We start from the raw sequence: 24,033 nt of genomic DNA, 5'->3' as shown, positions 1-24,033 counted from the left end.
ATTCATATTTGTTGCATATCTGTAAGAAGAAAGTTCATAGGGAGGAGGCTAAGCCAGGTCCCCAAAAATATGTTCCTCAAGCAGCCCTGAGTACTGAGAAGTCAGACGTTTTCTTCTTAGACCAGTGTCCTTTGGACTGTATTTGTCTTGGTTGTTGTCGCTTAGTCGCTAAGTCATGTCCGACTCTTTTGTGACCCCATGGACTGTAGCCCTCCAGTCTCCTCTGTCCATGGGATTTCTCAGGCCAAAATACTGAACTGAGTTGCCATTTCCTTCTCCAGGGGATCTTCCAAACCCAAGGATTGAACCTGCGTCTCTGGCATTGCAGGTGGATTCTTTACCACTGAGCCACCTGGGAAGCCCCTCTTTGATCCTGGGTCACTCAACAAAACCTTATGAAATAAAACTCAAGAACACAGTGCTAAACGGAAGAAGTCAGACACAGAAGATCGTACATTGTATGATCCATCTATATGGAGAGTCCACAATTGTCAAAGCCACAGAGACAGAAAGTAAATTGGTGGTAGCCTAGAGGTGAGAGTGGGAACAGAAACTGACTGAAAAGGGACAAGAAGTTGTTTTTTGGAGTGATGAAATGAACTAAGATTGGATTATGTTGCATAACCAATATAATCCTTGGTTGCACAACTGTGTAAATTTTCTAAAAAGAACTATCTAACTGTACATTTAAAATGGATTAACTTTATAATATATAATCTATACCTCAATAAAGTTATTTTTGTATTAATTTCTTCTGAGAACTTTCCTTAGTCCTACCTTGACTCCATGAGAGTCTGATTCTGGGAGCTGTTTTTTTTAATTCAGTCCCTAAGTCCTATCCAACCCCTAAGTCCTATCCAACCCCTATCCCTAAGTCTTTGCAACCCCATGAACTGCAGCATGTCGGGCTCCCCTGTCCTTCACTATCTCCCAGAATTTGCTCAAACTCATGTCCACTGAGTCAGTGATGCCATCCAACCAGCTCATCCTTTGTTGCCCCCTGCTCCTCCCGCCTTTAATCATTCCCCGCATCAGGGTTTTTTCCAATAAGTCAGCTCTTGGTATCAGGTGGCCAAAGTATTGGAGCTTCAACTTCAGCATCAGTCCTTCCAATGAAGAGATCTCTCCAAACATTCCACCCTCTGGGAACTGCAAGTAGGTTAGGTTTGTGGTTTTACAGCTCAGCCACTATCTTGGGGAAACTTACACAAAAGTGTAAGTGATACTTTAAACCAATTATTCCAAGACTCTGAAGACGTTATCTCAGTTTGTGAACACATACCCTCCAGGGCATAATCCCACCTCTCACCTATATTTATGCTGAAACTCAGATTCATGTACTTACCTTCCTAAATGGCATAATCTCACCAAAGATAATTTGGCTTTATTGTAGTCACCCTGCAGGAAATTTTGATAGAAATAAAATTATTTATTTAAGAGATATCTTAGAAAAAAAGGAAGCATTTCCAAATACCCAATGTTCTACATTTTTTGAATTGGTATGAGAAAGTGGGGAAATTCTAAATTCTAAAACTTGGCCTTAAGAGATTCTTTGGCCAAGGCAAAGAAAAATGTGAGCAACATATAACTGTTTCTCCATTTTAATCCCTTGCTGTGCTGTGCAACTCTTGAGACACTACAGACTGGAGCCCACCAGGCTTCTCTGTCCATGGAGATTCTCTAGGCAAGAATACTGGAATGGATTGCCATGCCCTCCTTCAGGGGATCTTCCCAACCTAGGGATCAAACCCAGGTCTCCCGCATTGCAGGTGGAATCTTTACTGTCTGAGCCACGAGGGAAGCCCAAGAATACTAGAGTGGGTAGCCTGTCCCTTCTCCTGGGGATCTTCCTGACCCAGGAATCGAATTGGGGTCTCCAGCATTGCAAGCAGATTCTTTACCAGCTGAGCTACCAGGGAACCCCTTTAATCCCTTAAGCACAACTAAAATATGACAGCCTTCTTTCTCACTACTCCTCTTTCCCACTCTGGGCTCCTCTATCTTTTCTGCCCCTGCCCTACCTCAATGGGCCCCTTTCCCTCCTGAAGAGCCAGAAACTTCAAAGTTCAATTATTTTTTCAATTTAAATCCTCCTCAGAACAGAGACAACCCTTTACAATTGATATTAAGCCCTCTTCTTGCTCTGAGCTGAGGGCCATTGTCAAAGTTTTTCCAAAGTCTTTGGAGAAATTTACAGAGGAGTTTACAATAGTTTTAGGGGGTCTTCCCTGGTGGTGCAGTGGTTCAGGCTCTGCACTCCCAATACAGGTGGCCAGGTTCAATTCCTTGTCAGGGAACTAGATCCTACATGCTGCAACTAAGACCCAATACAACCAAATAACTAAATGTTTTTTTTAAATAAAATAGTCTTAGAACATGTAATCCAAAACTCACAGATCTATACCAGTTAGTTCATGTATTAGTAGGAACCTCAGATGCAAAATAAATAAATAAAGGTTGAAAAAGCAGAATGGGAAGATCTAAGGATGACTTAAAATGGCAGAGGAAATCAGAGGAATTTAGAAAAGCTGCAGGTGTTGAACAAGATTTTTTGAAAGCTCCTCCCAGCTCTTCCCTATGAAAACAGATTGAGCTCTGATTCAGTCCTACAAGCAAAAAAAAAAAAAAAAATCCATTGGAGAAACTAGAAACAGGCTCTTTCCCACCTATAGACAGCATTCCAAAGTAGATCCTTAAGCAATTGTGACCTCACTTTTTATAAATGGCTTTAATCCAGAAATAAGGGATTTAATATACAAGCAATAGTTAGAAAGGGAAAGAGCCCCACTGCCAGACCTGCAGCCCCGTGCTGAGCAATCCAAAAGGAAAAATAAGGCTCAGAATAAACTCATGATCTTAAAAAAGTTTCAGTAAACTACAGTCCATGGGCCAAGACCCTGACCTTCTGCCTGTTTTGCAAATAAAACTTTGATGGAACACAGTCACCCTATGTTTACACGGTGTTTCTGGCTGCTTTCACAACCACAGAGTTAAAGACCACAGCAGAGCTGTATGGCTTGCATAGTCCAGAATGTCACTATCTGCCTCTGGCAGGAAAAGGTGGCCAGTCCTTGGTATCACAAATAAAATAGTCATTAATCCCCAAAGGAGGGAATCTCTAGGCAAAGGCGCTTCTAGAAAGAACGAGATAAAAACAGCTGTTCTGTCTTAGCTGAGAAACTAAAGGGGGAAAAAATGAAGTGATTGACCCACTAAAACGCTCCAGTGGGAAAGTAAGCACTTAATTTTATATTTTATCCTTAAATCAGAAGGAGAAACCTCTTTAAATATTAACAGGCAACATTGCCAAATTTTAATTAATTCAGATGCTGTAGAATAAAAATAATAATGACATAATATATAAACTTTAAACCTGCCACTGCCTTAGAGTCAACAACAAGTCAGTTGGTGGGTATCTCTAATAACCTTCAAATGTTCCCAATGCCAAAATAGTCTCCCTCCAGACCTTAACCAAGGTACAATCTTTCCTCCTCCTGAATCATCAGCTTCAGATGTAACTTAACAGGTAGGGGTTACTGTGCAAATAAAATGCCGGATTAAATATTCTCCAGAGGGTGTCTTCCTTGAAATCCCCCAAACTCCCCTATCATATGAGATCATAGCTAATCCGGATGTTGATTTACTGTTACTCTAGTATCAGAATTAAGCCCAAATTGAAGATATCAAGAAGGTCCAAACATTTTTAGGAATAGGCAGGATTTAGGAGCTACAATGAAGGTTTAGATTGATTCCTCTAAATCTCTGTCCAAACTGTGCCATGGTAGGGGCCATGCAAGCCAGTTGTGTCCGACACGTTGCAACCTTCTAGACTGTAGCCTGCCGGCTCCTCTGTCCATGGGATTTTTCAGGCAAGAATACTGAAGCAGGTTGCCGTTTCCTGCTCCAAGGAATCTTCTCAACCCAGAGACTGAACCCGTGTCTCCTTCGTCTCCTGCACTGGCAGGTGGATTCTTTACCACTGGGAAGCCAAACTGCATAGCATCCTGTTAAACAAGAAGCTAAAGAAGGACTTTGGAAAAGATCCTGATTCTGGGAATGATTGCGGGCAGGAGGAGAAGGGGGTGACAGAGGATGAGATGGATGGATGGATGGATGGATGGCATCGCTCACTCAATGGACATGAGTTTGAGCAAACTCCAGGAGATAGTGAAGGACAGGAAAGCCTGGTGTGCCATAGTCCACGGGGTTGCAAAGAATCGGACACGACTTAGCGACTGAACGGCAACAACAAAGAAGGACTAAAACCAATTATTCAAAGTCTTAAATAGGGCTTCCCTGGTGGTCCAGTGGTTAGAATCTGCCTGCCAGTGCAGGGAACATGGGTTCAATCTCTGGTCTGGGAAGATCCCACCTGCCAAGGAGCACCTAAGCCCATGTGCCACCACTACTGAAGCCTGGGCACCTAGAGCCCATGCCTCACAACAAGAGAAGCCGCCACAAGAAGCCCTTGGACCTCAGCAACGAAGACGTAGTGCAGCCCCTAAAAATTAATATTAAAAATAAAAGCATAACAGAGAAAAAGATTGTACCAATCCACACTCAGGGTTGTAAATAAAACAGACATTCCTTGCTTCCCTGTAGTACCAAACCCACATCTAATTTCATATTAGTGCCTCCTGAGGCTGCATATTTAACAGTTTGTAGATTTGCCTTCCAGAGAAGGCAATGGTACCCCACTCCAGTACTCTTGCCTGGAAAATTCCATGGATGGAGGAGCCTGGCAGGCTGCAGTCCGTGGGGTCACTAAGAGTCAGACACGACTGAGCGATGCCACTTTCACTTTTCACTTTCATGCATTGGAGGAGGAAATGGCAACCCACTCCAGTGTTCTTGCCTGGAGAATCCCAGGGACAGTGGGGCCTGGTGGGCTGCCGTCTATGGGGTCGCACAGAGTCGGACACGACTGAAGCGACTTAGCAGCAGCAGCAGCAGATTTGCCTTCTGCTTACCTCAGCGTCAGGGCTTCCCTGGTGGCTCAGATGGTAAAGAATCTACCCGCAATGTGGGAGACCTGGGCCCGATCCCTGGATTGGGAAGATTCCCTGAAGGAGGGCATGACAACCCACTCCAGTATTCTTGCCTGGAGAGTTCCCATGAACAGAGGAGTCTGGCAGGCTACAGTCCATGGGGCTGCAAAGAGTCAGACACAACTGAATGACTAAGTATAGCATGTACCTCAGCATCACTATCGATTTATTGTTCATTGCCCAGGGGCAATGAGCATTATGCCAGGCCCACTGTACCACAGGGGTTTAGAATCTCCCTCCTACTTTTCACAAGTCTTCAGCCATGGTCTCAAGGACCTTCATTTCCCTAGGACTCACTCTTTCCTAGGCTTCCTAGGTGGCACAGTGGTAAAGAATCTGCCTGCCAGCGCAGGAGGTGCAAGAGACTCAGGTCCTGACCCCTGGGTCGGGAAGATCTCCTGGAGTAGGAAATGGCAATGGGCTCCGGTATTCTTGCCTGGAAAATCCCATGGACTCAAGAGCCTGGTGGGCTACAGTCCATGGGGTTACTGTGAGAGGCACACAACTGAGCAAGTATGCGCACACTACTTTTAACCACTATATAATGACTTTTGTGTTCTGTGTTCTGAAGAGGAGGGGAGCTCTGAGACTGTTTCCATCGATTTCAATGTTTTAGCTCAGAAAGGGGGAAGGTTTCCAAAGTTATAGTTTTGTCAAAGTAAAGTTCATTTCCTAGGACATATTTCATCCCAAGATATCCTGCAGGGGCCTGTAGCACAAGGCCTCTGTGCCCCCATCTCTTTGACCTCAGGAAACAGTATTCATTCAGCCTCCATGACCTTCCCTGAACTCCAATGGGCAGATTCAAGCAGTTAATTGAGGAAGGGAGGGATGTGAGACTAGGGAGAAACAAACAGTCAAGTAGGCTTCAGGCAAGGTCCTGCTTCCCCATCAAGGGATACACACAACATCTTTGAGCTATCTTGCAGACACTTAACCCCCTCTTCAGGTGGGGAAGTTGATGACTAATGACGGTATGCTGCCCACAAGCATGCAGGCCCCGGACCAGCTGGACTTGAAGGTTGATGATGCTGACTCCTACTTATCTCACCACCAACCCATCGGAAGAATGTCCACGAGCTGATCACACCCTCTTTGGACAATTAATATGAAACTTCTCCCGATCTTCCCCAAATTTGGACACTTGGTTTGAGGGCATGAACCCACTGGGTCCCCCTTTGCCTGGCAAAGCAATAAAGCTATTTTCTACTTCACCCAAAACTCTGTCTCTGAGATTTGATTTGGCACTGGTTCACAGAGAAGCTGAGCTTTCAACATCACCAAGGAGGTGACCTTACCAAGTCCTTGGTAAGCAAATATCTTCCCTGGGACTCTAAGCATGAATGGGGCTTTAATGGGTTAAAATTAGCTCTTAACAGTCTCCCTCTCTGGCCTTCCTAGTTACCATAAGCCTTTCTACATATTTGTACATGAGACTCACCTTCATGAGGATCATCAGAGGCCAATAATCTACTACACTCTGTCTTGGCCCAGTGGCAAAGCTAAGCCACGTAAGTGCACTAACCACAGCAGCCCAACTAGCCAAACTTGGTTTGTCTGTGTGCATTATTTTTTAATTTTAATTAGCTTATTTATTCATTACTGCAAATGAGTCTTCTCTAGTTGGAGCAAGCAGGGACTATCCTCTAGCTGCAGAGCTTGGGCTGAGCATTGCGTTAATATCTCTTGTTGCAGAGCATGGGCTTGAGGGCAGGGGCTTTGGTAGTTACTGCTGCCTGTGGGCTCAGTAGCTGGGGCTCACAGGTTTAGTTGCTCTAGGCCATGTGGGATCTTCCCAGAACAGGGATCGAACTTATGTCTCCTGCATTGGCAGGCAGATTCTTCACCAGTGGACAACCAGGGAAGTCTGGTGTGTATGTTTTTAATTGTGTAAAATAAATGCATATAACCTGAAGTTTTCCATTTTAATTATTTTTAAATTCATTGGTATTAATTACAGTGGCTATGCTGTGCAACCATCACCACTATTTATTTCCAAGTGGAAAGGCAACCCACTCCAGCGTTCTTGCCTGGAGAATCCCAGGGACGAGGAGCCTGGTAGGCTGCCATCTACGGGGTCGCACAGAGTCAGACACGACTGAAGCGACTCAGCAGCAGCAGCAGCTCTTTCATCAACCTTTCATCTTTCCAAACAGAAACTGTAGCCATTAAGCAGCAACTCACCATTCCTCTCCCCACATTCCCTGGCAACTTCTAATCTGCTTTCTGTCTCTATGATTTGGATAGTTTATGTAAGTGGAATCATACAACATTTGTCCTTTTGTGTTAGGCTTATTATACCTAGTATAATTTTTTCATGGTTCATCTCTGTTGTGGAATACATTAGAATCTCATTTCTTTTCATGACTGAATAATATACTGTTGCAAATACCACACTTTGTTTATTTATTCATCTACTGATAGATACATGTGTTGTTTCTATTTTTGGCTATTGTGAATAATGCTGCTATGAACTTTGATGTACAAGCTTGTGTACCGCTTAGGTCCCTGATTTCAATTCTTTGGGGTGTATACCTAGGAGTGGAATTGCTGGCTCATATGGTAATTCTATTTAACTTTCTGAGGAACTGCCGAACTTTTTTTCACAGAAGCTGCACAATTTTACCTTGCCTGGAAAATCCCATGGATGGAGGAGCCTGGTGGGCTGCAGTCCATGGGGTCGCTAAGAGTCGGACACGACTGAGTGACTTCACTTTCACTTTTCACTTTCATGCCTTGGAGAAGGAAATGGCAACCCACTCCAGTGTTCCTCCCTGGAGAATCCCAGGGACGGGGGAGCCTGGTGGGCTGCCGTCTATGGGGTCGAACAGAGTCGGACACGACTGAAGCGACTTAGCAGCGGCAGCAGCAGCACAATTTTACAACCTGATAGGCTTGTTCCAATTTCACCGCATCCTTGCTAACCCTTGCTATGTCTGTTTTTTAAATTATCACCGTCATAATTAGTGTGACATGGTAGCTCATTGTGGTTTAGATTTGCATTTCCCTTCATTCTCTGGGTCAGGAAGAGCGAAGAAGGAAATTGCAACCCACTCCAGTATTCTTGTCTGGGAATCTTCAGGACTGAGAAGTTTGGTGGGCTACAGACCATAGGATCGCAAAACAGTCAGACACGATTTCCTGACAAAACAACAACAGATTGACTAATGGTATCTAGCTTCTTTTCATCAGTTAATTTTTGACTTGTATAACTTCTTTGGAGAAAAGTTTACTGAAGTCCTTTGCCCATTTTAAAATTGAAATGTCTTCTTGTTGAAATGTAGCTCTTTAGATATTCTGAGTATTAAACCTTTTCATATATATGATTTGCAAATATTTTCTTCCATTCTTCAGGTTGTCTTTTAACTTTCTTGAGTGTCCTTTGGTGCACAAATGTTTTGGTTTTTTTTCTTTTTTAAAAATTTATTTATTTTTAATTGAAAGATAATTGCTTTATAATATTGTATTTTCATATATATGATTTGCAAATATTTTCTTCCATTCTTCAGGTTGTCTTTTAACTTTCTTGAGTGTCCTTTGGTGCACAAATGTTTTGGTTTTTTTTCTTTTTTAAAAATTTATTTATTTTTAATTGAAAGATAATTGCTTTATAATATTGTGTTGGTTTCTGCCAAACATCAACGTTGATTAGCCACAGGAATACATTTGTCCCCTCCCTCTTAAACCTCCCGCCCAAGTTTTAGTTTTGATGACGTCCAATTGATTTTTTTCTTTCATTGCTTGTGTTTTTGGTGTCAAACTTAAGAACACATAGCCAAATCCAAGGTCATGAAGATCTTCCCTGGAGCTTCCCTGGCAGTCCAGAGGTTAAGACTCTGCACTTCCAGTGCAGGGGGCTCAGGGTTAGTCCCTGGTTAGGAAAGTAAGATCCCACATGCCACTTGGCACAGAAAACAACAATTTTGCTCTTAAAGTCTGACCCATTTGTTATTTCCTTTGATCCATGTTGAGTTAATTTTTGTGACTGGTGTGAGGTAGGAGTCCAATTTCACTGTTTTATGTGAGGGTGTCCAGTTTTCTCAGTACCATTTGTTAAAGAGACTGTTCTGTCTTCATTGAATGGTCTTGGCACTCTTGTGGAAAATCAATTGACCGTGGATGTGACAGTCTATTTCTGGGCTCTCAAGTCTATCTAGTTCATTGGTCTGTGTGTCTGTCCTTCTGCCAGTTCCACGGTGTTTTGATTACTGGAGCTTTGTAGATTTTAAAATTGGAAAGTGTGAGCCTTCCATGTTTGATCTATTTTAGGATCTCCTTTAAATCTGATGGTCCTTTCTGCTGAACAATCTTTGTTATTCATTGAAAATACACATTTCTCAGTATGTAGGTTTATCTCCTATGAAATCCTGTTTCTTCTCCCTTACTTATTTCCATTCATCATTACAATTCCTTGACCCTGGTATTCTTCTATTACTTGATGGGAAAACTCATAACCATCTAACTTCTGTACATGAATGAATAGATATATTGGAAATTTTAGCAAAATGCAGACTTAATCGTGTTGGTTGTTGGGCCATATCATTGGACTGAACCAAAAAAATACCCTGTAACACATTCACTTTATCTCTAAAACCTGGTCTTTTGGCAGTTGCAAAATCTGCCCAGATGGCAGAATTCACTGTGCTCACCAGGGCTTGCCAGATAGCTCCAGATAAGAAGGTTTAATATATGCACAGAGGTTGTCCGTGGTTTTGGAACGCTTTCGAAACAAAAAGGACTCTTACCCTCAGCAGAAAACCCAATTAGGAATGGGAGCATATCCAAGAAGACTAGAGTAAGGTGTGGGGCCCCTGAGCCAGAGTGGAGACCACCCCTCGTCCAGGTGTTTGTGATCCATCCCGTGTTCTTTTTCTAGATGTAAACACTGAACCTAGTGTAAAGCTGCTGGCGTATTATTTGTTTGCTTGTGTGTGTGTGTGTGTGTGTGTGTGTGTGTGTTTTAATTTAAGCAGAAAATTTCTCTTAAAATAGAGTTGGCAAAGGGGGTAAGAATGAGGCTGGAGACAAACCTTGCTGTCTCCTGTGCCTGGGACTTACTCTGCTCCTAACTCACTCTGGCTGTCAGGGCACTCTTACAATCCAAGAGAGGGTTTTGGACTCTAAGTACCTGAAAGGACAAGCCAAAGTCTGGGAAGCAGTTAGGCCGCCTGGAATCCCCCATGCTGCTTTCAAGGGCAAAAAAGACTGAAATACAACTGGAGGAAGGATTTTAAGAAGGATAGACTCACTGAGGAATCAGTTATTTTAAAATAGCAGATTTGAGAAAAGGGACAATTCTGTATTCAACTTTGATTTACAATATAACAATTTAAATTTCAGATGTTCCCCCCTCTTAGCTGCATCCTCAAATTATCTCAGTGTAATTCTTGATCTGGGTTACCTTGCTCTCTCATCTAGCCTGTGATGTATAAACTAGGATGTCCTCTTCTCTCTCTTAAAATCTACTACCCCAAAGTAAAATGAAACCCACCCTCTTTCTTTGACTCAGGGGAAGATAGCTACTTCTAAATACATTTCTCTTTACTTTCCTAAAAGGTTTCCCTTAACTATTTAAGCTTAAAAAGTTTATTTTCTAGTTCAGTTCAGTTCAGGCACTCAGTCGTGTCCGACTCTTTGCGACCCCATGAATTGCAGCACGCCAGGCCTCCCTGTCCATCACCAACTCCCGGAGTTCACTCAAACTCACGTCCATTGAGTCAGTGATGCCATCCAGCCATCTCATCCTCTGTTGTCCCCTTCTCCTCCTGCCCACAATCCCTCCCAGCATCAGAGTCTTTTCCAATGAGTCAACTCTTCGCATGAGGTGGCCAAAGTATTGGAGTTTCAGCTTTAGCATCAGTCCTTCCAATGAACACCCAGGACTGATCTCCTTTAGGATGGACTGGTTGGATCTCCTTGCAGTACAAGGGACTCTCAAGAGTCTTCTCCAACACCACAGTTCAAAAGCATCAATTCTTCGGTGCTCAGATGAACTATTTTCTTGGCCTCTTTTCTACCTTAATGGAAAAGCTAACTGAAGACTGGGGGACAGTTCCTTGGGAACCTCAGCTCCCAGAGACTGGAAACACCTACAGTCAGGCTATCTGAGCTCAGGTCTGATTTCCTGGTCTTTACACCAGTTGTTCTCAGGTAAGCCACTTAAATTTATCCATAAAATGTGGATAATAATATGCATTCCATCTGCTTAATCAGCTGTTGTGATGACCAAATGAGATAATGTCTGAGAATGTGCTCTTTAAAAGGGACACAGTACAAAACGTGGTTATCTGTTAGTGGTGGGATTATAGGCCATCTGATTTTCTTTGTGTTGTCTATAACTTATACTTTAAAATACAACATTTAATTGTACTAAATGTTCTATATTTTTAAAAGAAGGCATACGGTGCTATGCAAGTAAAAGTTATTAAAATCAATCTTCTTAGTGGTGTCAGGGTGTCTCTGTGGAATCTGGGAATACAGAAAATAGTTAAGCTATGTATATAAACATTAGATAGGGAAAAAGTGGAAACAATGACAGGTTTTCTTTTCTTGGGCTCCAAAATCACCATAGACAGTGACTACAGCAATGAAATTAAAAGACACTTGCTCCTTGGAAGAAAAGCTGTGACAAACCAGACAGCATATTAAAAAGGAGAGACATTGCTTTGCTGACAAAGATCCATCTGGTCAAAGCTATACTTTGTCCAGTAGTTATGTGGAGATGTGAGAGTTGGACCATAAAGAAAGCTGAGCACGGAAGAATTGATGCTTTCAAACTGGGGTGCTGGAGAAGACTGTTGAGAGTCCCTTGGATTGCAAGGAGATCAAACCGGTCAGTCCTAAAGGAAATCAACCCTGAATGTTCATTGGAAGGACTGATGCAGAAGCTGAAGCTCCAATACTTTGGCTACCTAATGTGAAGAGCTGAGTCAATGGAAAAGACTTTGATGCTGGGAAAGATTGAGGGCAGGAGGAAAAGGGGGCGACAGAGGATGAAATAGTTGGATGGCATCATCAACTCAATGGACATGAGTTTGAACAGACTCCAGGAGATAGTGAAAGACAGGGAAGCCTGGTGTGCTGCAGTTCATGGGTTTGCAAAGGGTTGGACACGGTTTAGTGACTGAACAGCCACATAAACATTAAGCAAAATAGAAATAGGACTTCTGATAGTTCTAAGAAGTAAACCAATTCTTAGAAAATTGGTTTGTTTAGATACAACAAATGGCTTTACCTAGAGGTAGTAGAGTCCTATTACTGAGAAGTCAACCTCTAGTTTCTCCAATGCCTGCCAACACTGAGTGTTTACCTAGTATCTCTCCTCGGGTTGTCAGATCTCAGGATCTCCCAGCTCTGTGAGAGGTCTGACTTTTTTTTTTTTTTTGGTTGTACTGGATCTTCATTGCTGCTCATGAGCTTTCTCTAGTTCCAGCAAGCAGAAGCTACCCTTCATTGTGGGGCACAGGGCTCTCATTGCAGGGGCTCCTCTTGATGCAGAGCACAGGCTCTCAGCCCACAGGATTTAGTACTTGCAGCAGGTGGGTTCAGGAGTAGTGGTGCATGTGCTTAGTTGCTCTGAGGCATGTGGAATCTTCCCAGACCAGGGACTGAACCGTGTCCCCTGTACTGGCAGGGAGATTCCTATCCACTGTGCCACCAGGGAAGTCCTGACAACTGTTCTTTGTCATCACACCTCATGCCTGGGCAGCCAGGTGTTCATCAACAGCTTCAGGATGGCACCACACAAAATCCTGGACCGCTCTGCATAGCTCTCTCCTCTCCATGTTCTGCCTGATGAGTTTCAGCTGCCTCTGTTTCTCCATGGTTCCAGAATTGAACTCTCCCCACTCTGCTGGAATTCTGGAAGTGCCTCTGGATGGCAAGTCAGGGCAATCATATTTGTGACCGTCTTATTTGTGATCACTCTCTCAGGGACCACAGTCCCTTGTTGCCTGTTATCTAGTAAGCAAAAGCAGCTGTTTCCTAGGTTTTGTTCATTTTTCTAGTTGATTTGGGTGGGAGAGCAACATTGGTACCAGTGACCCCATATAGACAGAGTCAAAAGTCCTCAAACAAATTTTTGAAGTTAGGGCCTTCATCTCGTAAAGGAGATTGCTCGTATTCTGGATTAGAAACTTGATGAGTGCAGAACTTTACTGGGCCCAAAGAAGCAAGAAAAGAGGCTTCATGTGGGTAGGTTGGGCATCTAATATAGGCCAATGGCCTGAGGATCATGATAAATAGTAGCAGATTACCCAGAGGGCAGGCTCCAAGAATAAGGGAAGCACTGAGCGGTCTTCTTCTACTTCACACTTTGGCCTGGAGCCCACCTTGGGAAGGATAAGGGGCAATGACGGCTTTCCTGATCTCTAGGTCCATACATTTACCTGCCACTGGTCTTCCAAATGGAAGCTCCCCATATGCCTCAAAACTACGTGGACTTGTCTGGTAGTCCAGTGATTAAGAATCTGCCTGCCAGTGCAGGGGACATGGGTTCAGTCCCTGGTCCAGGAAGATCCCACATGCAGGGGGCAACTAAGCCTGTGTATCACCACCACTGAGCCCACAGTCTAGAGCCCATGCTCTGCAACCAGGGAAGCCAGCACAATGAGAAGATCACTCTCTGAAGCCAGAGAAAGCCATGCACAGTAGAATCCAGTGCAGCCAAAAATAAAATAAATAACAAAAATTTAAAATATATGTATCCAACCAACTTCTTCATTGTTTCCTCCAAAGACTGCTCCTCCTCCTTACGTTCCTTCTTTTGGGAGAATCAGCAGCATTCACCTGCTGTCCTCCCTGAAATAGAAAGCTAGGCCACCCCTTGCCTTCTCTTTCCTCCCTCAGTCACTGATACCTGTCAGTCTGATGGCCTCCGTTTTGCCCACGATGAAGGCACCTTGTCCACCTGTGTTCTCCTATATGCCCCATATAATGGGTTTTCAAGAGACAGTTACTGATGGACTTCCCTGGTGGTACAGTGGGTAAGAATCCGCCTGCCAGTGCAGGGGACATGGGTTCGATCCCTGGTCCCAGAAGATTCCATATGCTGCGGAGCAACTAAAGCCCATGTGCCACAACTACTGAGTCTGTGTGCTGCAACCACTGAAGCCCGTGTGCCTAGAGCCTGTGCTCTGCAACAAGAGAAGCCACTGCCGTGAGAAGCCTGCACACCACAACAAAGAGCAGCGCCCACTCTCCGCCGCTAGAGAAAGCCTGCTTGCAGCAACGAAGACCCAGTGCAAGCAGAAAGAAATAATAAATAAATAAGCAAATTATTGTTTAAAGAACGAGAGAGATAGTTACTGAGTGAAAGAATAAATAGACCATCACTGAGGGCTAAGGCCTTCTTCTTTTCAGATGAACAGCTATGATAGTGTAAAAAGGACAGCAGGCAAGAAACCCTCCAATTCATTGACCACAACTCCGCCAAAGGGATTGTTCTAAAGTGTTCTCAGTTCTTGTTATTCACTGGAGTTATGTTCTATGAAGTTGCCACAAATACTGAATTAGCAAATACCGAACCATTGCTCCTAAGGAAAAATATAGGATTAGGTTCCTGAAAGCCTCTGGTCATAACATTTTCATCAGCTAATTAGTATATAATCTCGTCTTATGTGCATTTCTGTTCAAGGACACCTTACTTAATCTATCTCGCTGATTCATTAATATCGAAGTCACAGCCACAGCATGCCAAGGCACGCCTGGACAGTTTTATCTAACGCACAGTGTTTTCTCTATAACACACATTAGCGTGTTCATGCCCAGAGGAGCATGACAGCACTTCAGCATTTTAAAAAACAAAATTGCCAACAAAAAGTGTGAAAGTGCCCCCCCAAAAGAGGGGACACTAAATAGACTATAAACAGTCTATAAATAGTCTTTTAGGGTAGGAGTTGACGCAGGAAGGCAGAGATCCCCATGCTCCACCTCAGCTGGGGATGAGAGCTGGGAGATTCAGATTTTTCACTTCTCGGTCCAGGCCCATAGATGATCACAAAGTACTGCAAGTGTTAATTTTGAGCTTACAAATAAATTTCACCAAGTAGACAAATTGGCAAATCGAGAACCTGCAAATATAGAGCCTGTAAATGATGAAGATGGATCACAGAACTCCATCATGTCACTCCCTGCCTGAGCCCTCAGTGCCTTATTCTTGCCACCAAGAAACTGAGCTTTGTCCACCCCACCTCAATAATAGAACCAGGTCTGCATATTTAACTTCTGAGCTTACATGCTGATCTCCTGTGCTTATTGAAGGGAGAAACTGTGTTCCTATCACATAATGCAGTGGCTAGCACGTAGAAGTTATTTAATACATAGTAATTTTTAAAAAACAAGTTAATAAACCAATAAAGTGAAAAAAATAATGGTAGATCTCAGGGTATCTAGGATAGATGACAGAGAAGTGAATACTTTAAAACTGATTTCCAGTTTATTGTTAATAAATTGCCCGGGGTGAGTGCATAAATCTATTTAACTGATTAATTAAACTTTAGTACCAAACTTGCCACCAAAAAATTTGAAAAGGTAGTAATCTGTTGACCAGATCACACCACTCTTTGCCATACAGTTGGATTAGCTGGTCGAGCTGAATAAAGCACAATTCACTTTTACTCTGCTGTGTGGAACACTGATGACTTTGTCTAGATTAATTCTGTCTGATGCTCCTGATTCTATTTACATTGCAGTTTCCCTTTGCTGTTTGTGTGGATTCCTGGCCAATATGTGCTGAGAGCTTTTGGTCTTCTTCCACTTTCTGTCCCGTCAGTTTTAACCCCATTGTTTGATATTCATTTAAATAGTGAGTAGTGCCAAATGGGGAAACTCCATGATTTTCAGTTTCAGTTCAGCTGTTATCTAAATGGGATTTGCAAATAATTTTCCAACCAAAGGATTCTTGGAAATGCTGGCCATTATATAGAGGGCTTTTGAATGGTTTGTTTCAACTTGATTCACGTCAAATGAATGGCTTTTACTGTGTGTGACAGTCCCAGTGATCAGTGTAGTCATTCTCTCAACTCTCATTTTATTCAGGATAAAAAGGAAAGCATGTGTAGATATATAGTCTCTGAGGGTAATTCTCAAATCTCTATATACCACCAGTCATAAAATACTAGAGGCTTCCCTGGTGCCTCAGCGGTAAAGAATCCACCTGCAATGGAGATTTGGGTTCGATCCCTAAGTTGGATGCCCTGGAAGAGGGCATGGCAACCCACTCCAGTATTCTTGCCTGGTGAATCCCATGGACAGAAGAGCTTGGCAGCCTATATATAGTCCTAGGGTCACAAAGAGTCAGACCCTCTCTGAAGTGACTGCGCACCCACACGTCAAATACTACGTTGCTTTGTTAAAGGTATCTCTTGTACCTCTCCTCTCCATCCTTAGAGCCAAGTCCTCAGTCTGGGGCCTAGCTTTGACTCCCACATGGATAGAGGAAGACATTCACTTCTTAATTGTTCTTTCCTTCTTTCAGTGTGTCCACTTCTTCCCCTCCCCTACCACATCTGCCTTGAGCCCTGCCACGTTAATGCTCTAAAACGGATTTTGCTCTCTCTTTTGAGAGAGAGAGCTCTCACCAATGTGGTGTGTGTGGTTGACTCTGTTCTCATAGGTTACCTCTGGAGAGTTTCAGGATTAAATGATTCCTGGCCAAGAAACAAAAGCATAATCATCTCATTCCCCAGATGGATTTGGATGAACAGTGGTAAGAAAATCAGGTCTAACTCCAAGAGGAGACAGTAGAGAAGAGCCAGGCTGGGTCTTTAAGGAATCCCACATGAGATGACACCATACGTTAATGCTGTATCAAGGTCTCGGGCTACTTATCTCATCACCGCTATCTGGACAGTTGGACAGGTTCTATTGGGAAATTGAATTTTTTTTTCTTTGTTTCTATGCTTCTGCACTAGTAGGTTCAGTATTAAACATATGAGGCGTTTTGTTTGAAAAAATCAAGATGCAGATTTCATCATTCCTGCACTAAAAATATCTGTGCTCCCTCTCTGCTGAAGAGCAAACTCCCTGAGCTCTACCTGAACTTTATGGCTAATGAGCCCACCTGGTCTCTGTGGTGTTCCTCAGCCTCAATTACCTGCTTCATTCAGATTACCATCCTCATTCTTGCTCACAGCCCCCCTGTCCATCTCCATGCTGTGGAGCTCATGTGGGCCCCTGTCCTGGAAAGTGAAAGTGTTGGTCGCTCAGTCGTGTCCAACTCTTTGCGACCCTATGGACTGTAGCCCTCCAGGCTCCTCTGTCCTTTGAATTCTCCAGGCAAGAATACTGGAATGGGTTGCCATGCCCTCCTCCAGGGGATCTCCCCAACTCAGGGATTGAACCCGGGTCTCCTGCATCTCAAGTAGATTCTTTACCATCTGAGATACCAGGGAAGCCCTCCTATCCTGAGAGCCTCCCTAACTCCTTAAAGGCCCAGAGAAGTCCAGCCCCACTTCCAAGGCCTTTCTCTGTTGCTGGTCCCTATCTGTGAACTCCTGTAGTCTGTAGCATTCTATTTTGACGCTTATATTATTCAATAATACTTTTTATGTTCTTAACTCTTTCATAAATTTTTATCTGAACTGTAAGCTCCTGGGGATTCAGGACTTATTTTAAGCCAGGACTGTCTGATAGAAATACACAATGTGAGCCACAAATGCAAGCCTCAAATGTAATTACAAGTGTTCTAGAAGCCACATAAAAAAATAAACAGGTGAAATTAATTTTAATAGTATATTTATTTAACCAAATACATCCAAAATATTATTTTAAATGCAATCAATTATTAATATGATACCTTACCTTCTGTATTTCATACTAAGCCTTGGGAATCCAGTGCACAGCACATCTCAGTTTGGAGTGGCCACATTTTGGGTGCTCAGTGACCCTTTGGGGCTAGTGGGTACCATACTGAACAGCTTAGCCCTTGATAGCCCACATGGGTGGGTGATGGCATAACATACACAGAGAATGTGAGTAAACACCCTACTGTCACACTGGAGGAATGTCTCCGGCACAAGTTTCAGTCCTTGACCCTGCTCTGTTTATTGTTTTTACTGTTGGCTTGGGTTGTGCAGTGGTTAAGAACATTCACTCTGCTGCAATGTATATATAGTTAACAATACTTTAACATTTGAAAAGCAGGTAGACTTCATGTTATGTATTTATTACCACAATTTAAAAAAAAAAAAAGACAGAACATCTGCTCTGAGTCAAAGTGGCCTTAATTTCAAATCTCAGTACTACCAAACTACATATGTGAATGTGGGCAAGTTAATTTTCTTCTCTTATCTCTGGTTTCATCATCCATAAGTGGGGATAATTACACCAACCTCAAAGGAGTGTTGTGAAGACTCAGTGAGATACTGTCTGTAAAATGCCTTACCCCAGTACACAGAACACATCAAGCCCTTAAAAATACAGGGTTTTACCACTATCATTATCACCATAAATGGTGTATCTATTAATATGGCAGATGAGATAATTCTGGGAAAGACAGGTTAAGTTAAAGAATCAAAAAGCTTTTCCCAGATTGGATGTACTGGGTTGAATAAAGCAAGCTGAAATTTCTGTAGATAAGTGAAAGTGCTGCATTTAAGTTAAAAAAATCCAACTACACAAAAATAAGCTTGCAGCTGAATTGTAGTTCATGTGAAAAGAAACAATTATTTTATAAGTTGAAATTTAAGTTAATTCTATAAATTAAAATTTGTATTTGACTAAATATAGTTGGGATAAAATTATGCCTTTTTATTCCATTACATATTTAATGTAAAATGCAAATAGTAAAAAAGGGTATAAAGAAAAAGGTTAAAAAAAAATCTCCCTCTGAGAACTTCCCTTTCCTACTCCTTAGAAGTAAGGAGCCACCTTCTTACATGTCCTTCCAGGAATGCCTGATGCCTAAATAAACATATATCTGTTTACCCTTTAGAAGTTTTAACACTTATAGGGACAGACTGTTATTCTCTTGTGCAACTTACTTGAAAAGGGGTTAAAACTAAAGCCGGATTAAAGGTTACTATTATTCATAAATGGGATGTGTCAACTCCAAACTTTAATTTGATTTTAAGCTTCAAAAGAAGTAGGCTAATGGTAAAATGAAGTAAATAGTCCAGTGCTATTTAGAACTTGTCAAACACATCTGGGATTTTTCACTTTCATATGGACACTATCTTTTAAGAAAAACACTGACAAACTGTATGTGTCTGGTGGAGACTGATTAAGGGGACAAAGAATTCAAAACCACTGGTGAGCTGCAGGACGGCAGGATGTTTAACCGGAAGTAGGAAAATCCCAGAGGAATGTGCCAGCTGTTGCGGGGGGAGGAAAAGCAGTCCTAACCACCGCACAATTGCACTCATCTCACATGCTAGTAAAGTAATGCTCAAAATTCTCCAAGCCAGGCTTCAGCAATATGTGAACCGTGAACTTCCTGATGTTCAAGCTGGTTTTAGAAAAGGCAGAGGAACCAGACATCAAATTGCCAACATCCCCTGGACCATGGAAAAAGCAAGAGAGTTCCAGAAAAACATCTATTTCTGCTTTATTGACTATGCCAAAGCCTTTGACTGTGTGGATCACAACAAACTGTGGACAATTCTGAAAAAGATGGGAATACCAGACCACCTGACCTGTCTCTTGAGAAATCTGTATGCAGGTCAGGAAGCAACAGTTAGAACTGGACATGGAACAACAGACTGGTTCCAAATAGGAAAAGGAGTACGTCAAAGCTGTATATTGTCACCCTGCTTATTTAACTTATATGCAGAGTACATCATGAAAAACGCTGGGCTGGAAGAAACACAAGCTGGAATCAAGATTGCCGGGAGAAATATCAGTAACCTCAGATACGCAGATGATACGCAGATGACACCACCCTTATAGCAGAAAGTGAAGAGGAACTCAAAAGCCTCTTGATGAAGGTGAAAGAGGAGAGTGAAAAAGTTGGCTTAAAGCTCAACATTCAGAAAACGAAGATCATGGCATCTGGTCCCATCACTTTACGGGAAATAGATGGGGAAACAGTGGAAACAGTGTCAGACTTTATTTTTTTGGGCTCCAAAATCTCTGCAGATGGTGACTGCAGCCATGAAATTAAAAGACGCTTCCTCCTTGGAAGGAAAGTTATGACCAACCTAGATAGCATATTCAAAAGCAGAGACATTACTTTGCCAACAAAGGTCCATCTAGTCAAGACCACCTTTTCCTGTGGTCATGTATGGATGTGAGAGTTGGACTGTGAAGAAAGCTGAGCGCCGAAGAATTGATGCTTTTGAACTGTGGTGTTGGAGAAGACTCTTGAGAGTCCCTTGGGCTGCAAGGAGATCCAACCAGTCCATTCTGAAGGAGATCAGCCCTGGGATTTCTTTGGAAGGAATGATGCTAAAGCTGAAACTCCAGTACTTTGGCCACCTCATGCGAAGAGTTGACTCATTGGAAAAGACTGTGATGCTGGGAGGGATTGGGGGCAGGAGGAGAAGGGGACGACAGAGGATGAGATGGCTGGATGGCATCACTGACTCGATGGATGTGAGTCTGAGTGAACTCCGGGAGTTGGTGATGTGACAGGGAGGCCTGGCGTGCTGCGATTCATGGGGTCGCAAAGAGTCGGACATGACTGAGCGACTGAACTGAACTGAACCACCTCAAGGAGCACTGTTGGGACTCCCTGGGGCTTCAGTGGCTGAGACTCTGAAATCCCAGTGCAGACGGCCTAGATTCGATCCCTGATCAAAGAGCTAGATTCCACATGCCACAACTAAGACCCAGTGCAGACAAATAAATAAATTAAAAAAAATTTTTTTTAAGGAGCAGTATTGGAGCAGAACCAAGTTTCTAATCCTAGTATTAGTTATTCAGTCATGTCTGACTCTTTGTGACACCATGGACTAAAGCCCACCAGGTTCCTCTGTCCATGGAATTCTCCAGGCAAGAATGCTGGAGTGGGTAGCCATTCCCTTCTCCAGGAGATCTTCCCAACCCAGGGATTGAACTTGGGTCTCCTGCATTGCAGGCAGATTCTTAACCATCTGAGCCACCAGGGAAGCCCCAAGTTTCTAATAGTTGAGGGCATATTTTTGAGTAAGTAAAGACTCTTGTGGAGATAAATGAGATAATGCATGTAAATGAGCTTTTAAAGTTGCCACCACTGAGGACAATTATTTCTAAAAATTCAAAAAGTCTGAAATCTGAATGGACAAATTTCACCCAGTTTGACCCCTGATTATTTCAGATGTTTACAGAGAGGGTGGTACCTCATTAGCAAAAAGAATTGCCATGTTCTTCAAAGCATTTCATTCCTTATCTCAGCAAGACTTATTTTTGCTTGGCACAAAGTAGATCAAAGTGCAAAGAAGAAAGGAAGGAAGAGGTGAGGGAGGTAGGAAGGAAGGGAGAAATGAATAAATGATATTAATGCAAGTATTATTCACTTTATGATTTTTTCCCTCCCACTCCCTTGCCCATCTATTTTTCATTCTCCTCCTGCCTGGATTCCTCACACACACTCCTCTAGTTCTCTACCCGCATCTCCCTCTTCTCTCCCACTAGATTTAAAGACGGTTCCTCTTCATCTCTGAAGGGCATGTTCTTGTCTGGTTAAACTCCTCAGCTAGGGCCTTCATCTTGCCCTTCAGAAAATCAAAGTGCAAGTGGTGGATTTTTCCCAAACATTCTAATTCATTTACTGCATTTTCTAGGTTTGTGTACTCTCTTTGGCTTTTTTTTTTTTTTTTAAACTTCAAAGGCCTAGTGAATGAAGGTGTTTCCAAATACTGGTTGAAAGGCACTCTCACCGTGATCTCTTCCATTTCAAGTGTTTTAACCATCACCTCTAAGTGTCCACTCTGGTCCAGTCTTTCACAAGCAAACAGCTCCCCGGATTCTGTCTCTGGCATCTCCCCAGTAAAAAAAACAGTGGCCTTTGTCAAGATCCCATCGTTTACAAGATAAGCAAACCTAAGCAAACCAGCTACCTTATTCATCGGATGGAACTCTAATGCTCACCTCCCAGAGGTTGTGCAGGCTAAAGGAGAAAAATCTATGAGAAATCTATCAAGTGTTAGTTTTTTGTTTCCTATCCTTTGCTTCAGGCCTTCATTTCCTCTCAGTTCAAATATGCTTTAGCAAGGACTTCCCTGGCAGTTCAGGGGATAAGACAATGCAGGGAGGGTAGGTTCTATCTCTGGTCTGGGAGCTAAGATCCCACACGTCTGGAGGCCAAAAAACCAAAATACAAAACAGAAGCAATATGTAACAAATTCAATAAAAACTTTCAAAACAGTCCATATCAAAACAAACAAACAAAAATCTTTAAAAAATATAAGATCCATTTGCTGCTCAACTATTCTCCCTGGCTCTAATCTCTGCCTCTACCTGCAACCTACTGAATATGCAAGTGCCAGAATGATCTTCTAAGTCTCAGGCTATGTTGCTTTAAGGGGCTTCTCTGGTGGCTCAGACAGTAAAGAATCTGCCTGCAATGCAGGAGACCACGGTTCAATCCCTGGGTCAGGAAGATCCCTTTGAGAAGGGAATGGCTACCCACTCCAGTATTCTTGCCTGAAGAATTCCATGGACAGAGGAGCCTGGTGGGCTATACAGTCGGTGGACTCAAAAAGAGTTGGACACAACTGAATGACTAACACTTTCACTTTCATGTTGCATTTAAAATGCTTAATAGCTACCCCTGGCTAAGAAATAGAATCTAAACTTCCAAGCACTCATTCTGAAACCTTCCCTGGTCTGAGGTTAAGAGCTGTGACACCCTTTGTCTCCCAAATGTAACCCTCCTTCCAAACAACCAGGACTCTTCCTATCCCTCCCTGGTCTGGCTTCACTTACTGAAAGCCTACTTACCTTCGAGCCCAGTTTAAATGAACACGCTCCTAGCATACCTTTTCTAAACCCCTCGAAGAATCTTTCCCTGCTGGAACTGCCAGTGTTTGCTTTCTACTTCTATTACAAGGTCATCTCTCCTGATAGACTGTACATGACTTGAACTCATGGATTGAACCCCAGCCATCTTTATGTTCATCATAGAGCTTAGCACTGGGGTTTACATATAGTAGATACTCAATGTTACATCTAATGATACATTCTTGAATTTTCTGAAATATCACTAGGTGCCTAGCATCGTGTCAGTTGCTATGGCAGCTACAAAAAGCCTTGCCCTTTTCCCTGACTAAATAAACAAAATATTGTTGAGCTCACAAAGCAACCATGTACGAGCAATGTGTAAGAATCTAGGAGACACTGCTTTGGGAAAGAATTGCAGTGTGCTTCCTTCATTCCTTCTCCTGGAAAGAAAAAAAAAGAAGAAAGGAATAAGAATCTATGATTACATGCTAAGTTCTTAGTTCACTTAGTGTCTACACAGTTGTATATAAAGTTCTTTGAAAGGCTTTGTGTATATTTTAAAATTTAAAATGCTTTAGAAATGACAGAAGCATAAGAAATTTTATCTTGGAATAAATACATTTGCTAAAATTGAGGCCAAATACATTGCACAACTGATCTCAAAGTATTCTAATTTTAGGTCTGGCCACAAGAGAAAAATGTTTACCATGGACAAGAAAACATGGTTTTCTCTCTGGTTAGCAGAATTTAGGGCATCAACTCTAAAAAGACAGCTCAATCAACTTACAATGTATTTTTCAGGTTATTTCTATACTATCCACAACCTAAGTTATTAAACGTTTAGAATTACAAAAAAGCACAAAAGGACTCTGTGATGTTCCAGAAAGCACATGGGTAGGGATTAGAGATGGAATGAAGAAGTGGCTGGATTGGTGGAAGGAGAGGATAGAGGGAGATGAGGATGCACTCAGTGAGTCTTTGAAAGTTCACCCTGAGATCAAGTGCACAGCTGGCTGAAAAGGCTGGGAAACGAAGCTGAGATCCACTGAGTGTCATCAGATGTGAAGTCAGAGCTCTCAGGCCCAGGACCTAGACACTGATCTACAAACAAGTCTAAGAAGAGGTA

The sequence above is a fragment of the Bos indicus genome, chromosome 28 (genome assembly GCF_029378745.1).
Source record: "Bos indicus isolate NIAB-ARS_2022 breed Sahiwal x Tharparkar chromosome 28, NIAB-ARS_B.indTharparkar_mat_pri_1.0, whole genome shotgun sequence".
NCBI lineage: Eukaryota > Metazoa > Chordata > Mammalia > Artiodactyla > Bovidae > Bos > Bos indicus.
The sequence above is the reverse complement of the archived record's forward strand: the minus strand, read 5'-3'. Positions refer to the sequence as shown.